Source organism: Aethalodelphis obliquidens, unplaced genomic scaffold (assembly GCF_003676395.1).
Source record: "Aethalodelphis obliquidens isolate GAN/ISIS:26980383/991018 unplaced genomic scaffold, ASM367639v1 scaffold89, whole genome shotgun sequence".
In the NCBI taxonomy this organism is placed as follows: domain Eukaryota; kingdom Metazoa; phylum Chordata; class Mammalia; order Artiodactyla; family Delphinidae; genus Aethalodelphis; species Aethalodelphis obliquidens.
In genome coordinates this window covers 886886-903109 of record NW_020838033.1, presented here as the reverse complement: position 1 = coordinate 903109, position 16224 = coordinate 886886, and the positions used below count along the sequence as shown (strand labels likewise).

Here is a 16224-nt window from a genome sequence, read left to right as displayed (position 1 = left end):
TCCCAGCCTCCTGACAGCGCCCGACCCCAACCCCAATCTATCCGGGCGGCTGATCCTGCCAAAATACGTGGACCCAAGAGAAGGCAGTGAGGATCCCTTTGCAGAGCCCCATCGACTCCAATCCCTCCTGTGCAGCTCCCCACCCCCACCGCTCCAGAGCTGCAAACGTGGAAGTGGGGAGTCCCGCCTCCCCCAAACCATCCAAGATTCCATTGCCTCCCCCTGCCCCTCTCCACGCCCTCCCCCAGCTGCTTTTGTGCAACGAAGGCAAAGGAAAAAAAAAGACCAAGAGAACAGAAGGGGAGGGAGCCACGTCGGCTGGCCGCCTGGCCGTGGGCAGCCAGGATGAGCCGTGCGGGTGGGGCAGCAGAGGGAGACTGCAGGGGCTATAATTAAAGGGAAAATATAGAGTTTCCAGAGAGGCAGGGCTGGAGACAGCAATGGAGGGACAGGCCTTCATCAATTATCCCCACCATGTGGCAGCAGCTTGCGGCCCAGTATCTGCCCCCGTCTGGTGCCAGCTACTGCAGGGCAGGACTGGGGGCTGAGGGGCTGAGATGGCAGTTCCTGCCCCCTCCAGTGTGGGTCAGGGACAAGGAGCGCCCCCTCCCTAACGGGGGACGCGAGCCCTGCCCCTCAGCGCGGTCACCCCTTTGGAATGGCTGTCTGGGGTGGAGAGTCACAGGCTGGAGGTGAGGGTTGCTGTGACCTGCCCACCTCCCTGCTTGCTGCGTTTCTGCAGCCAGAAGTACTCCCACCTACAGCCCCCTCCCCACATGCGCCCTGTTCAGGCCGTGCTCACTTGACCACCTTAAAGGAGATTAAGACTCAGAGACGTGGATTGGGACGTGCTACATCGTGGGCCTGTGGTTCTGAAGAATGTTTAGGGACCCCTAGGATTGGGGGGTGGGCTTTGTGCGTATGGTGTGCGATAGCCACCACCCCCATGTCCGGTTGCAGACCTCCGTCCCAGGAGTTGTGGGCAGAAGGCTTCCAAGCATCTTTTACACGTGGCATAGAGCTGAGGCCCAGGGCCTCCTCTGCCACTTTTCGACTTGAAACGCTTGGCGGGCGCCCAGCCCCAAGATGTGTCTTTAATTTCTGCAGCATGACAGTGAGAGGAAGAATGTGCTTGGGGTCTCCTCCCAGCCTGGCTGGGCCTCCTTGGCCAGAACTGAGGGCTTGAGACTTGTGGGGGGAGGAAGGAGAGCAGGAGCTGAGGCCGGAGCGGGAGGAGACGCCACCTCATCTTTAGGAAACTCTGAAGCTCTGGCTTCTTGTGGAATGTAAGACTTTGTCTGGCATTTGGAGTGGGGGGAGCAAAAGCCAAAATCTCCTCCCCCCCACCCCCAAGAAATGGTAAAGTCATCAGCGCTTAGGGAAAAAAAATTCCTCAAGAAGAAAACCAGAAGGAAGAAAGTGCTGAGCTCTGAGTTCGCTCCTTCTCCAAATTTCCCCAAGTGCCCTCCCTCAATGCGCCTGTGCTCCCCAGCTCCCCCTCCCCCGGAGCCCCTCAAGTCCCGGTCTGGACTGCACGGTGTGGGGTAAAAGAGAAGAGTCAGCCCAGGTGTTGGTGTACCTGGTGAGCAGTTTGACAGCCCTTTCCAGCTCTCTGGTCCCCCTGCTGAGGTTCCGTGGCCCTCCTTCCCTGATCTGACCCTTCAGAATGCTCTTCCGCCCCAGACTGGTGATAGAGAGAGGGTCCCTGGGAGAGGGGTTGAGGACAGAGAAGGGGAGGGGGTGTAAGAGTGAGGCTGCAGTGAAGAACTTGGTGTCCATATGTCGCCATTCATGGAGCCTGCACGGTTTGTATGAGGACCCCTGCGGGCAGAGCTGGGGACAGACCCCAGGAGTGGGGGGTTCTCTCTTCTTCCTTTTCATTTGCACTTTCTGGGTCTTTTGGTCCTTAGGTTCCAGGCACAGCTTTCAATGCCTCAGCCTCAACCCAACTCCTTTGGCCTGAGATTTCCCTTCCTCTCTTCATCCTTTCCAGGTTTAGAGGGAAGATGATGAATTAAGTTTGTCCGTGTTGAGTGTTAGGTGCCTATGAGACACCCAGTCAGACACATGGAGGGAACCCTTAGGTGTCTGAGTCTGGAGTCCAGAGGAGAGACAAATGTGGGACCCCCGCCTCCATAGGGTGATGATGTGGACGGAGTTATCTCCCGAGAAAGTATGGAGGGAGGAGATATGAAGGGCTAGAACTGAGCCTTGAGGACCCTCAGGGTTTAAGGGTTGGGAAGGGAAGGAGGAGCCTGCACAGGAGATAGGACAAGAGTGGGAGAAGTAGGAGGGCAAGGAGGAGAGGATTGCGGGTGTCATGTATGCAGGGGGAAGATTGTTCTAGAAGGAGGGAGAGTTATATGTTGCAGAGAGACTTAGTATGATAGGGAGTAAAATGGTCACTGGATTAAGCAACATGGCAGTGATTGGTGCCCTAAGTGTGAGCTGTTTTGGTGGAGTGATGGACGAGGAACCTGGACTGGAGCTGGCTGAGGAGTGAGTGGGAGGCCAGGAAATGGGGTCAGAGTGCAGACAACTCAGGGGAGGAGTTTAGCTCCGAAGGGGAGGAGAGCTTGTAAGATGCCTCATCCTCCCTCCCTCCTTCCTTCTCTTTTTCTTTCTTTTCTTACATTCCCCCACCCCACCCTTGTCTGTCGTTTTGCCCCTGGCCTCCCTCCTCTTTCTTTCTCACGGGACTCTGCTTCTCTCACTGCAGCTCTTTTTCAGGGTGACATTTTCGAACTTCCTCTTCTCAAATGTCCACATCCAGTCCCTGTCTTCACTTCGTTTTCTTCTAGAGCGAACCTTCAGTCCGTGCTCTTAAAGAGAAAGCTTCATTTCTAGTCCTGCAGATCCCGTCACGTTCTCCAGGACCTCCCAGGCCAAGAGGGGGAAACTGGGGCAGAGGAGCCAGGGAAGGAGCTGGGACAAGCTGGGAGAGAAGGGATGGGGCATGGTCCTTAGGTGGCGTTAGGACTCCCCAGGCCCACTCCAGCCCCACCAGGTTGCAGCCAGGTCCCAACTGAGAATAATGTGCTGGATGGGGATGTCGTCAGGCTTGGGGGCCACAGTCCTAGTGTCCACTCTTGTGATCACAAAGCCCATCTTTCCTGCTGACGTGTGAGCTCCCCAGGCAGGGACCTGTCAAGGTCATCATCAGATCACTGGACCCATTTGCAGTGTCTGAAGGCTGAGTCAATTCTTGTTAAAGGCTGAGTGAGTGAATCCATTGAATTGTTATTTTCCCCTGTCTGGCTTGGTTCACTTCTGCCCTCGTTTTATCCCATCCCCTGCTTCTTTTCTTTTTTCTATTCCTTTATCTCCCCCCACCTTTTAACCTTTTTCCTCTTCACATATGTTTCTTCTTTTTCTTAGTTCTTTTCTTCCTCTCCTCTGCCTCTGTCCCATTGGCCCACCCCTCCACCACACACTCCTTCTCCCTCCCTCTTTTTTCTCTCGTATTCTCTTCTGGCATCTCTGGTGCTCCATCCATTCCTGGGGGGTGGTGGCTGTCTCCTGCGTGCATGGACTCCACCAGAGGAGAGAGAGTCAGCAGTCTAGGAGAGGGGGGATCAAGGTGGGGTAAGGCTTGCATCACCACCGGCTGTCTGGTTGAAGTGTTCAGGGGCTAGATGCAAAGGTTTCTTTGACCCTTGGATTTGAGAAAAAAAAAAAAAAAAAGAAGAATGAAGGGGCAGCCTGTGTGGGCCAGAGGCACCTGTTCAAATCCTAATCTGACTTCACCTCACTCCCATCTTCCCACAAGAAATCCTCAGCCACAGATATCTGGTGTCTTTCCTCGTCTACATCAGCCACCAGTTCTTCCTCTGGGCAAACCTGGGATTCTGGAGTTTCCTGGATGGGAAGGTGAGCAGGGGTGGATCCCACTTTGCTCAGTTGCACCAGTTCTGGGCAGAGCAGCCCTTTGGACAGAGTCTGGCTTGGACACAGGAAGGATCCAGAATCATTCATTCAGCATCCTTATATGCCAGGCACTTTGCTAGGCACTGGGCACTCAGTGCCTGTTCTCATGGAGCTTATGTCTAGTAGAGACAGACATGAATGAAGTCATGTAAATAAACATGTACTTGCAACTGTAAAGGTTAGGAAGGAAAGGAACACAGAGCTCTGAGTGTCAGGCATCTCAGGCAGGAGGGAGCATGGCGAGTTCTAGATGCTAACAAAATCCGGAGAAGGACAGTGTGGCTGGAGCACAGGAAGCAAAGGCCAGGCGGGCCAAGGAAGCCGTATCAGGAGTTTTAGTCTCTGTCCTTACAGCTTTGGGCCCCACAGAGGGTCTGAAGCAGGGAGGCTCACAATCAGGTCTGCATTTGTCAGAGGTCATCATGGTCACTCAGGGGAGCAGGTACTGAAAGATGGCTGTGATGGCAAGTGGCTACTGCAGGTGCCCAGGTGAGAGGTGATGAGAGTCCGGACCAGGTGGAAGAGGATAAAGATAGAGAAGGGGGTGGATTCAAGAGGGGTTTGGGAGGCAGAATTTATAGGCATTGGGATTAGATTGGATGAGGGAGTGTGGAGGTGAAGAGCAGGGATGACTCCTGTTCTTCTGACCAGAGAGACTGAATGGTATGGTATCCTGGAGGAGAGGAGGCCGGACAGGGACCCTGTTTAGGGAAGAAGATCCTGAGATTGGCGCCTATTGCAGACATTCTAGTCAATTCTATTCAGTGAATGGTTACTGCAGACCTCCTGGGGCCAGCCTTGCACTGGGGAGAGCTCTGGGACAACTTCTGCCCTCAGAGGGTGCAGAGTCAGGAAGGGGAATAAAATAAACCCCAAAATGCCTCTCACCCGAGGCAGCACTGGCTGTGTGATTTTGAGTAAGTCACCTCGTTTCTCTAAACCTCATTTCCCGATCTGTGAAATAGGGTAGTGATAAGACCTCCTTATCCAGCAAGGTAAGTGGAAGCCTCCAGAGAGCTGCAAGGGAGGACGAGGATGCCAATGGGAGACAAGGGAGGTTTTCTGGAGGAGTGTGTGCTTTTGAGCTGGGCCTGGGAGGGTTTGAAATGCAAGGTTGGAATGGGAGGGAAGGCATCCCCAAACCTGGGAAGGCTGACACACACACACACACATACAGAGACAGAGAGAACGCACCTGGGGCAGAGGAGATGTGGAAGAGAAGGCTATAAGAGATAGGCTGGGGCCAACTTCTAGAGGCTTGGAATTCAAGGAGAGAAATTCATAATCAATTTGGTGGCCATAGAGAGCCAGTTACTGCTTTTGAGTAAGGTATGGTAGTGAGCCTTTTGCCAAGGACTTGTCCAGAGAACCTACACCTTGACAGCAGACGAACTCAAGTTAGAAGGCTGGGGCCCGTGGGAGGAGGAGGAGGTACAAGATAAGTGAGTGAGATTTGTGGATCTCGGCTCAACAAGAAAATACGGCTTGGGCACAGGCAAGGAGGTAGACCAGATGACCCCTCCAAAGTTGGTGTTCAACTTCCACTAGATCCAGAACCTTATAGTTTCAAGGTGGGAATATCATAGAACAATAGATGTTCAGTTGGAAGGAAGCTTTGAGCTTATTCTGCCCTGTCCTCCCTTCTTTGCACAGAGGAGAAAACCAAGGCCCAGAGAAGGGAAGTGACTTACTTAAAGTCACACAGCTGAGATTCAGGGATTAGAGGTAAGATCTCTGCTGTACTTCAAGAAGGCGGTGGGGGGGGGGGGCGGGGGGGGGGGGAGCTGGGGGGGCCAGGGAAGCAGCGGGGGGGGGGGGGTAGGTTAACATGATACAGGGATATGATACAGGGATCCCACCCAGACCTGGAGTGGGGAGGCAGGGCAAGAGAGTTGCTCCCCAACTCTACACAGAGCCATGTGGCTAGAGGGGGAAGGGAGCATGGTGGGCAGGGTGGAACTGCCACATGGAAGATGCTTGATGTGAACCATCTGGCCTGGGCGGAGTGTGGGCTGCAGAGAGGGGAGGAGCAGCAGACGGGAAAGAGGCTATGGTGGGCGGGTGGACGGCGGGTTGGGTCTGGGAGTGGCCTGGCCCAGAGGCCCCTACCTTCCAGACTGCTGCAGCCCAGATGCCTTCACAGCCACGGCCTGGCCTGTCCAACCCGCTGACCTCATTCCCAGCTCCTCTCCCTCGCAGGCCCCCTCTGCCTGCCACGTAGACTGAAGTCTTCAGCTGCATCTTCTGCTGGGGAGAGGAAGAGCAGAAGGACACAGGCCCCTTGAGCCCAGAACTCTGCCAGGTCAGGCAGACCTGGGGAAGCAGTGGTGTTCCCTGTGTCCCCAGACCACTCTGGGCCTCAGTTTCCCCTCCCAAACAAGAGGCCCGTAATTGGAGGGGGGCATGACGGTGAAGCAAGTTGGAGCGGGCAAGAAGCCAGGGAGGCCACTGAAGCCACCCCCCTGCTTCCTCAGGACTGGAGGCATCATTCTCAGACCCAGGAAGGGAGGGCGCAGGACATGCTCCTCTTCTCAGACGGTTCTCGAGAAAGGGAGTTTCCTGAAGGCCGGGCGGGGGCGTCTTCTGTTCTGTGGAGCCTTCATCGCTGCTGCTTGTAGAGAGTGGGATTTATGGCCAGGATGGCAGTGGAGAGGCACCTTGTCTCCCCTCCCTCAGGCACCTCTCAGTGACCTTTCCTTCAATCCTGGCTCCAGGCTGCAGCCTCTCCGGGGCTCTGCCTCTTGACCTCCCGCCTTCCCCTCGCCTCCCCGCCCCCCAGGTCCTGGGTCCTCTCCAGCTGCCCCAGCTGAGCAGGGGGCTGTCCCGCTGCGGCTGCCTCTCCCCAAGGCGTTCCGGGCCTGTGAGTCATCGGGAGTGCCTGCTCTGGCTGTAGCGTCTCCTCGCCGGCGTGGACCCTTTTTCCCATCCTCCCCCAAACGAAGGGCAGAGGGAGCCCCTCCCAGGCAGGGGGCTCTGGAGGAGGGGGAGGGAGGCCCTGTGCAAGACAGCAATGAGGCCCTGCTTCGCCAGTGCTGGGAGGAGAGGCTTAAAGGACTCCCCCAGACGCCACCTCACACATCACACACAGATCGAATTTCTTGTCCTTTCTCCCATTTCCCAGGTGGGGAAACAGGAGGGGCAGGTAGGGGAAGGCCAGGACTTTGGTGGGCTTAGGCTAATCCTCTCCTCAGTTTTAGGGCTTCGCTTTGCCAGGCTGGGAAGCCCCCCAAGCTCTCTCTGGAAGGCCCTCCCCACATTGGAGGCTGGGTCTGGCAAGAGAGCAAGAGAGAGGCCGCGGCCGCCGCCGAGGGCCCCAAGGACGACAGGGCCCGGCTGAGCTGGGGAGTCCGCGTCTGCAGGAAAGGAGGGGGCCGGCGCCTGGACCCTTCCCACAGGGCGCCCGCACCCTGCAAAGCTGCCTCCGGCCCCCTCCTCCCCTCCTTCTTCTCCTGGGCAGCCCTGTCTTGCCTCCTTCTCCAGCCTGAAGAAACAACTGGGGGTGGAGAGGAGCTGGAGGGGAAGGGCTGGAGTTAGAAAAGTTTCCAATCCTCTCCTTTCGAATGTGTCTGCTGCCCCCCACCTTCCTCCATCTCCCTCTCAGCCCTGGATTCGTTGTCTAGAGACCAGGGTCTAGGACCGGACTTGCCTAGTGACTTTGGGCCTTTTTTCACTTCCCACCGCTGAGTCTCAGTTTCCTCATCTGTAAAATCGGAGTCTGGACTGAAAAAGTCCCTGCTGGTGAGGTTGGTCTATGGTTCTCTTCCCAGTCAGACACTCACACATGCACTCACCTGTACCCACCAACTCACGTGGCTCTCTCTCACACACACCCATTCACACACTCAGATACACTCCCCTTTGCACGTGCACATGGCCTCCTGCTTACTTTGGGCGCAGCAGTCCCCTGCATCTCTGACAGCCGCTTTCTTCCCTCACTCCCATCACACTGCCCCGGCCTTCCTGCCCCTTTGCACTCTCTCCTCCTGATGTCACTGGCAGGGCAAGGGCAGGAAGGAGCAGTGAGATATGAGATTTGAACCTCAGAATGTCAGACCTCTGACCCTGCCAAAGACCACTCCCACCACCCCCTCAGGTCCCTTGGCTGTTCTGAGGTTCCGTGGGAGGGGGGATGAGAAGGGAGAGGAGTGGAGAGAGGCTCCTTCTTCTCCCGCCCTGCGCCGCCCCCCCCCCCCCGCCCCCGCAGCCCCGGAGCTGAACTTCATAAACATTCACTTTCCAAAATGTCTGTCCCTCCTGGGGCCTCCCTGGAAGCGTGATTATTTTCGCAGCTTGCACTGGCCATGTTGCCCCAGGTTGCACCCTTCTAGGAACTCCTGCCTGAGGGAGACTGGTCAGAGCTTGGAAAGGACTGTTCCAGGGGATGAGCTATCTGTTGGCCGGGAAAGGCGTGGGAATCGTGCAGCAGAGCACAGCCCTCAGGCCCAGCTCGACTTGGGAATAACAGCAGAGTCTGTCCCAGGCTACGCCATAAGCACACGTTTGAACTAATGTTCTGCTCACAAAACCCTCGGAGGTGGGTGCTATGATTGTCTCCAATTTCAGGAGAGGAAAGAGAGGCACAGAGAGGCTAAGTCAGTTGCCTGAAGTCACAAAGCCAGGACGTGGCTGAGCTGGGATTCAGACTAAGGCAGCCTGGCTCCAGAGCTCACTGGCTTAACCACTCTTCTCGACAGGTCCTAGAGACCCAGGATGGATGCCAAGGGGCACTCCCCACAGTGTGAAGAAGTGGCTATTTGCACAAACACATATACTTCATCTGTGTGCATGTAGGCTAAAAATCATAGCATCACATGGCTGGAAATGGACCACAGGCACCAGCTGGAAAGGACTCTAGAGATGCCATCTCCCTCCCTCTGCCGAGGAACTATTGTGAGCTGACAGCACCGCACACGTCATCCCATCTAACCCTCACAACAGCTCTGGGAGGTCAGTCTTAATACCTCTATTAAGATGGAGGACCTGAGACCCAGAAGGGTCGAGGCATTGCCCCAAACCCCCTTCCTAAAGCTCAGAGGGACCCACGTGCTCCAACAGCCTGATCAGTCTTCTTTTTGTCACCTTCCGTGTCCCTTACTTGCAAATCAACACAGCCACTAGACCACGTACAACACCGGGAAGAATTACAGTCCTCAGTCGTGTCTCAAGAGGCCCTGACAACCCCCCAAGGAAGGTTTTATACCCATCCTGTAGGTGAGGGGAAGCCCCTTGCTGGGGACCCCCAGCGAGGAAGTGGGGAAGCTGTGAGTCTGGCCACAGAGTTAGCCCTCTTCGCATCGCACTACACTACCCGCCTCCCACACTGTCCCCCAGCCCAGAAGCAACCCCCCAAACACACCACATCCCCACCGAGCACACACACGTGCATGTAATAGACACAGGAAAATGCTACCCATGATGCACCCCCGTGATACAGGCTAAGAGTTACCTGGCATTTTCTGTATGCCAGGTAGTAGCTCACTGAATGCCTCCAACAATCCTATGATGTAGGTTCTGTTAACATCCTTATCCTCATTTACAGATGAGGAAACTGAGGCTCAGAGAGGTCAAGTAACTTGCTGAGGGTCACACAGGTAGGCAGTTGCAGAAGAGATTTGAATCCAGGCTCTCAGCACTATGCTATAGCCCATCCTCTATCCTGACTGGGTACTACCCATTCAGTCAGTCAGCAGCCACTACTGAGAGACCTGTTGGGCCCAGCACTGTGCCAGGCCCTAGGCACACAGAGGTGAACAAAGTCCAGGTCCGCCTGGCCTCACCCACCTGCTCCTGCCAGTACTACATGGTAGATGGGGGCTATGTCCACTCTCGCTCTCCTCCCTTCCCAGACAGCGTCCCCCGCAGTGACCTAGGACATGTGAATCTTGGTTCTGGTTTGCATCTGACACCTAGTGAGGTGATGCCAAAGCCTGGATGGGAGCTCAGAGACAGGAAGATGGAAATGGAGTAGGCCAGCGGGGCGCCGGGGCTCGGGGAGGGGGCAGGGCCGAGGGTAGGGACGTCTCTGCTTCTATCTATTCTGTATCTCTCTAGCTCAGGTCTTCTCCTGGCATCTCTGGCTGATTCTCTCCACATCCGTCTCTCTGTGTGTACCTTTCTGTCTCCTGTCTTTCCCTGTCCCTTCACTGCTTGTCAGCTGCTATCAGCCGCTGTGGAGACAATGGATAAGGGACTTGGGCACCCATCATCAGAGTGGACATCCATGTCTGAGCCGGACCCACTTCCAGGGCACCATCAGCTCTGTCCCAGGACCCTTCTTAGTGGTCTTCTCTCTGCAAAGGACCACAGTCCTCCTTTTCTGAAGCCTTCTAGGCTCTTCCTGTCCATTGTCCGAAGACCAGTCTTGATATCACCAGTCTGCATGTCTAAGATGTGACCTGCCTCCCTCTTCTCCCTGGGGGAGAAAGCAGTATCCCTCCCATTAAAGGTAGGAGTACGTCTCCTTGTTCAGACTTAGGGCTCCTTGAGGACAGGGACTGTGTCTCTCCACAAGATTGGGGTTCCTTGAGGATATAACCTGTGTTTTCCCCATCAGTGGTCCATAGGTGTTGGAGGTCTCCAAGGAAGAAAGGATGGAATTATTTTACTCATAAATTTGAATTGCAAAATTAAGACTTTCACTGCAATCCCATTATGTTCTTAGTAACTGTCACATTCTTCAACATTGTACACGATACAAGGTTTGAATTCGGTTGATCAATCTTGGCAGTTTGTCTCAGGCAATGTTTTTAATACCCTTTATGGGTTTTTGGTTATGAATTTGTGATGTGTAGTGTCCTCAACTCAAATAAGTTAGCGGTTCAAAAGTGGCTTATTCAGCCGCATAGCACAGGGAGATCAGCTCGGTGCTTTGTGTCCACCTAGAGGGGTGGGATAGGGAGGGTGGGAGGGAGGGAGACGCAAGAGGGAAGAGATATGGGAACATATGTATATGTATAACTGATTCACTTTGTTATAAAGCAGAAACTAACACACCATTGTAAAGCAATTATACTCCAATAAAGATGTAAAAAAAAAAAAGTGGCTTATTAAAACTGAAGAAAAGTGATGAAAATAGTAACCCAAATACTACAACTGAGAACAGGGTTACAAAAGTAAATAGTGAAGATTCTGGTTCCAAAAAAAATGTAAATCTCTAAGAACTCAGACATGTATGATGATTTCACACAAGCAACTGAGAAAGAAAAGTGTAACTAGTATGATGTTGAATTACCAACACTGGACTCCATTGGACTGGCTATCCGTCCCATCGTAATCCCCAGCGTGTTGTGTGTTATGAAACTTTGTCAAATAGTGGCATAAAGCCACGAAGCCTTTCACATCATTTTCAAACAAAGCACAGTGACCTTTCTGGTAAACCATTAGAGCCTTCTTTTTTTTTTTTTTTTTCCGGAGCAGAAGTAAAATAAGCTTTCCAGGACAAAACTGATGGATTTTTTTCCCCACTAAAGGCAGGAAGAAAAACAAAACTACGTAGGCAGCATTCAAAATTGCATTCCTCTTAGTAAAACACAGATACAAGTAACACTATCTGAGAAGCTTGTAAAACAGCTGTGTTATTAATGACACACATTTTTCTCAGGGAGCATGCAGAGCTAGCTTTTGGCAAATTTCCTTCATCAAATGGCAGTGTTGGGCATCACATAGTATCAATGGCATGCATTATGAGAAAACAGTTTGGTTTTAATAAATCCCTCTATTTTTTAAAATAAATTTATTCATTTATTTTATTATTTATTTTTGGCTGCACTGGGTCTTTGTTGCTGCACGCAGCTTTCTCTAGTTGCGGTGAGCAGGGGCTACTCTTCGTTGCAGTGCACGGGCTTCTCATTGTGGCTTCTCTGGCTGCAGAGCTCAGGCTGTAGGCGTATGGGCTTCAGTAGTTGCGGCTCGCGGGCTCTAGAGCGCAGGCTCAGTAGTTATGGCACACGGGCTTAGTTGCTCCGTGGCATGTGGGATCTTCCCGGACCAGGGCTCGAACCCGTGTCCCCTGCATCAGCAGGTGGATTCTTAACCACTGTGCCACCAGGGAAGCCCAGTCCTTCTATCTTATACTCTTCGATAAAATCGTAAATTTTTGGTCTCCTGAGTTTAGGTTTGGACTATCACAGGTAGTGAACATATTGGCATCTAAACAAGCTGCTTGAGATCTTAGAACTGGTCTCAAGCGGCATAACCAATGACTTGAAGAAATAGCTTTATCTCATCTCGCTTTTCAAAAGAGAGGTGACCCATGTGTGTGAAGTTGGTTAAAATCAATGATGTGCAGAGTCCAAACACTCTTAGCATATGTGTAGTTCATATATCAGAGAAAAGCATTTGATAACTTTTAGCTTTATCACTTAAAGCCCATGCTTCAGGAAAAAAAGATTCCTTGCTTAAGTGATCATTTTTTTTAAAAATATTTATTTATTTAATTTTGGTTCTTTGGGCCTTCGTCACTGCACGTGGGCTTTTGCTAGCCACGGCGAGCAGGGGCTACTCTTCGTTGCGGTGCGTGGGCTTTTCATTGCAGTGGCTTCTCTTGTTGCGGAGCATGGGCTCTAGGCACACGGGCTTCAGTAGCTGTGGCACACGGACTTAGTTGCTCCGCAGCATGTGGGATCTTCCCAGACCAGGGCTCGAACCCGTGTCCCCTGCATTGGCAGGCGGATTCTTAACCACTGCGCCACCAGGGAAGTTCAAGTGATCATTTTGTGAAGCGTGATATGCATTGAAAGGATTGTTTGGCAATCACCACTGAGGGAGCATCAGGAAAGGCATTCCTCCAAGGATGAAAGAAGTTGTTCTTGAAAGCCAATTCCTATCTGTTTCCTGAACTTTCACCAGCATTTTGGCAATGCCAGCTATTGCCCCCAATATCCCTTTCCCCTTCTCTCTCACAGTAATTGTATTCCCAATTTTTAGCTGGATACATGACCCCTCAGAATAAAAACTACATTTCCCATCCTTTCTTTCAGCTAGACGTGGTCATGCAACAATGTCTGGCCAAAGGGATGTGAGCTGAAGTGTGACTTTCAGGTCCTTATAGGGACATACATTTCCACCCACTTTCCTCCATCTACTGCCTGGAACCTCATGTCTTGGTGAGCCAGCCTGGAGCATGCAGATGAGGGCAAGTCTTAAGGTAGCAGAACAGCAAGACAGAAAGAGCCTGGGTTTCTGGACAAGCTAATACAGAAGAACCACCTTCCTAGCACTGGACTACTTGTCTCTGGACTTTTAGATGGAAAAGAAATAAATTGCTGTCCTGTTTAAATTACTATTATTCTGGATCTCTGTCCTACCCAATATAGAGTTGAGGGAAATACTAAAAATTGTGACTATGATCCAATCTCGTTCACTGAGAATACTTCTCAGCATCCTATGCAAAGACAAGGACGGCAAGTTCCAGAGCCCACTTTTCCACCCTAAGATAGTCTAGCTGTGGAAGGAAAGGGTTCCCACAAGGAGTTTTGAAAAGAATGATGAGATAAAGCCATTTTTCACGGCATTGATAATGCCACTCGAGACCACTTCTAAGATCTTATATGTCCTGCTCAGATGGCAGTATGTTCAACATCTGTATTGCCCAGAAATCACCAAATTATTACATTCACTGATGAGTATCAAGTTAACAGAATTTCTTAAAACAAAACTGCATTGTGACTGCTCCATTATGAGAGTCTGATTCTTTCTTAACACTTGGTGATTTTTGTTTCTGAGCAGGAGAAAGGAATCAGTGACATATTATTAAGATTATTTAAAAACCACATCCAAATATTACATCAGAATTTAAAGAATTCTTTCCAGAGTCAAATTCAACCAAAGAGAGGATTATGGCTCCGTTTGTCAGCCTCTGTCTTTCTCAAGGTGATATAGTCTTGTCTTCTAACTTCTGGAAACTTTGTACCTGTTGACCTAGTGTCCAAGAGAGTGGAAAACAGTCTTCAGGGAGAAACAGCTCTGTGATTTATAGATTCTTGTTTGGTTTGAATCCACAGCCATCTGACAGCCACCAAATATTTGCTGCCATTTCTAATGACCTATAATTGTGGTTTAGGATTTTCTAATTTAGCACAAATAAAGAGTAAGAAAAGAAATTGACAGGATGTGAGAACTCATGCCACCTTATTGTCACACAGAGCATAGATACACTGGTGGAAATTTTCAGACAGTATCCTCTCTCACTGATAAGAAACATTTATCCTTCATATTACCTTTTTAAAAAAAATAAATTTATTTATTTATTTAATTTTGGCTGCGTTGGGTCTTTGCTGCTGCACACGGGCTTTTCTCTAGTAACGGTGAGCAGTGGGTACACTTCGTTGCAGTGCGCGGGCTTCTCATTGCGGTGGCTTCTCTTTGTTGTGGAGCACGGGCTCTAGGCGCACGGGCTTCAGTCGTTGTGACGCAGGGGGCTCTAGAGCGCAGGCCCAGTAGTTGTGGCTCACGGGCTTAGTTGCCTCGCGGCACATGGGATCTTCCCGGCTCAAACCTGTGTCCCCTGCATTGGCAGGCGGATTCTTAACCACTGAGCCACCAGGGAAGTCCTATCCTTCATGTTACTTTTGCAAAGTTACATTTTGTATTATTTTAGAAATACAATGTTCTTTTAAAATTTGCTTCAACTTGGAGGTTGGTGTGTGAGCACAAGACCCATTAAGGGATTGCTGATACTAAGAGTGTGAGAAACATTTTTCCCTATGGCCTAACATGGCTGCATTCCACAGCAGATAAAGAAATCCCTAAAGGGAATCCATGGTGGGGGGCAGGGGCTAAGATCTCGCAGCCCTGCCTGTCCAGCGGAAGCCCCTGTGCCAGCTGGACTGACCCTCCAGTGCAGCCTCTCCCAGTGGATCACAGATCCTGCTCACACACTGTCCCATCTGCTCTACCCCAAGTCTGGTGTGGGAGTTATTAGTGTTCCCATAATAGGGACAGGACCTAGAAGCCCAGGGCACTTCTCTCCAAAGCCACCCAGCTTGTGAGGGAGCGTCTAGGACCAGAACCCAAGATCTTTTATGCCCCTCCGAAAGGCTCTTTCCTTCACAATTAAATGTTTGCAAAACAGCCTAAACTACAGAATAATAACCGCTACAGTTTACTTGGGACTTACTGAATACCAGGCCCCTGCGCTTACATTGCCTCAGTCTTCACAACGGCCCTGTGAAATATACCATGTGAGCTATATCATTAGCTCCACTTTACAGATGAGAAAACTGAGATACAGAGAGGGTAAGTAACTTGCCCTCTGTCTCATCGCCAGGGAGTGGCAACATCTGCCTCAAACTAAAATCCGACAGCCAGGGGGCTTTTAACCCCCACCACAAACGGCCATCGCACTGGGCTCGGAGTTCTCCCCGCTCTAAAATCTCTCCATCCATGGCTCAGATTCGAGCCGCCGGCTCTTTGCCTGCCTCGCCACCTCTGCGGAGCCCTGCAGCAGCCTCCCTACTGCTCTCCCTGCCCACGTCCACCGCTTCCCCAAAAGGCCAGAGTGGCCTTCCGAACTCGTGCAGGCTCCTTCCACCCCGCTCTGCCCCAGGCGCAGTGGCACCCTCGCCTGGGCAGGACCCGAGCCCCGAGCCGCCTTCCTGGGCCCCGGGCCGAGTGCGTCGGGCTCCGCGCGAGTCCAGCCCCGTCAGCCCCCAGCCCCGCCGCCAACTCTTCCAGGGTGACTCTCCCACGTAGACGTCTCCCGCTTCCGCCACGTGCGCCCCTCCCCGGCCGGTCACTATCCTCAGTCACTTACCCAGACTCGTTTTTCTCGGAGTCTAACATCCCGGGCTTTTCCTGCCTGACCCCAGGCCCCCTTTCTTTGGCATACAGTTCTGAAATGGGCCCCCGCTGCCCTCCAGGCCGGCCCTTCGTCAGGAGCCCTTTAACTCTGATGCCCTTACAGGGCTTCGGAGGCACTGAGGTGCTGGCCACTCCTTCTCTGCCTGGAGCATCCTGCCCTCCACCTACTGTCTCACTCCTACTCCCCCTTATGTGTCTCGGACGCCTCATCCTGCCCAGACTCACCTTGGGTACCTGCCCCCATCAGGGTTCTCCCACAGGACCCACACTTCCCCTACCAGAGCCCAAGCCCAGCCTGGCTGGTTGCTCTCCCCCATCCCACCCTGCAACGGAGCCCTGGCCTGTCATCTTCATTCTGGCTCCCAGCACAGGGTCTGGCCCAGAGTGGGTGCTCAGTGAATATGCTAGAAGTAAGTGGAGCTCTTGAGAGTTTGGACTCTGGGCTCCAACTTCCAGTTCAAATCCTAACCCCTCCTTTTCCCAGCTGTGTGACTCTGG

General features: G+C 52.4%; 1 long non-coding RNA gene across 2 annotated transcripts; it reads left to right on the top strand.

The window, feature by feature from the left end:
* The first annotated feature begins 1605 nt into the window (after window positions 1-1605).
* LOC113613680 (uncharacterized) lies at window positions 1606-10810 on the top strand. 2 transcript variants are annotated; one of them, XR_003430338.1, is made up of 4 exons: window positions 1606-3219; window positions 3770-3870; window positions 5581-5652; window positions 6127-10810. It is a non-coding gene; the product is annotated as an uncharacterized LOC113613680 (long non-coding RNA). The 2 variants fall into 2 exon arrangements; XR_003430337.1 differs by lacking the exon at window positions 6127-10810 and having other exon boundaries at window positions 5581-5683.
* Window positions 10811-16224: the final 5414 nt, after the last annotated feature.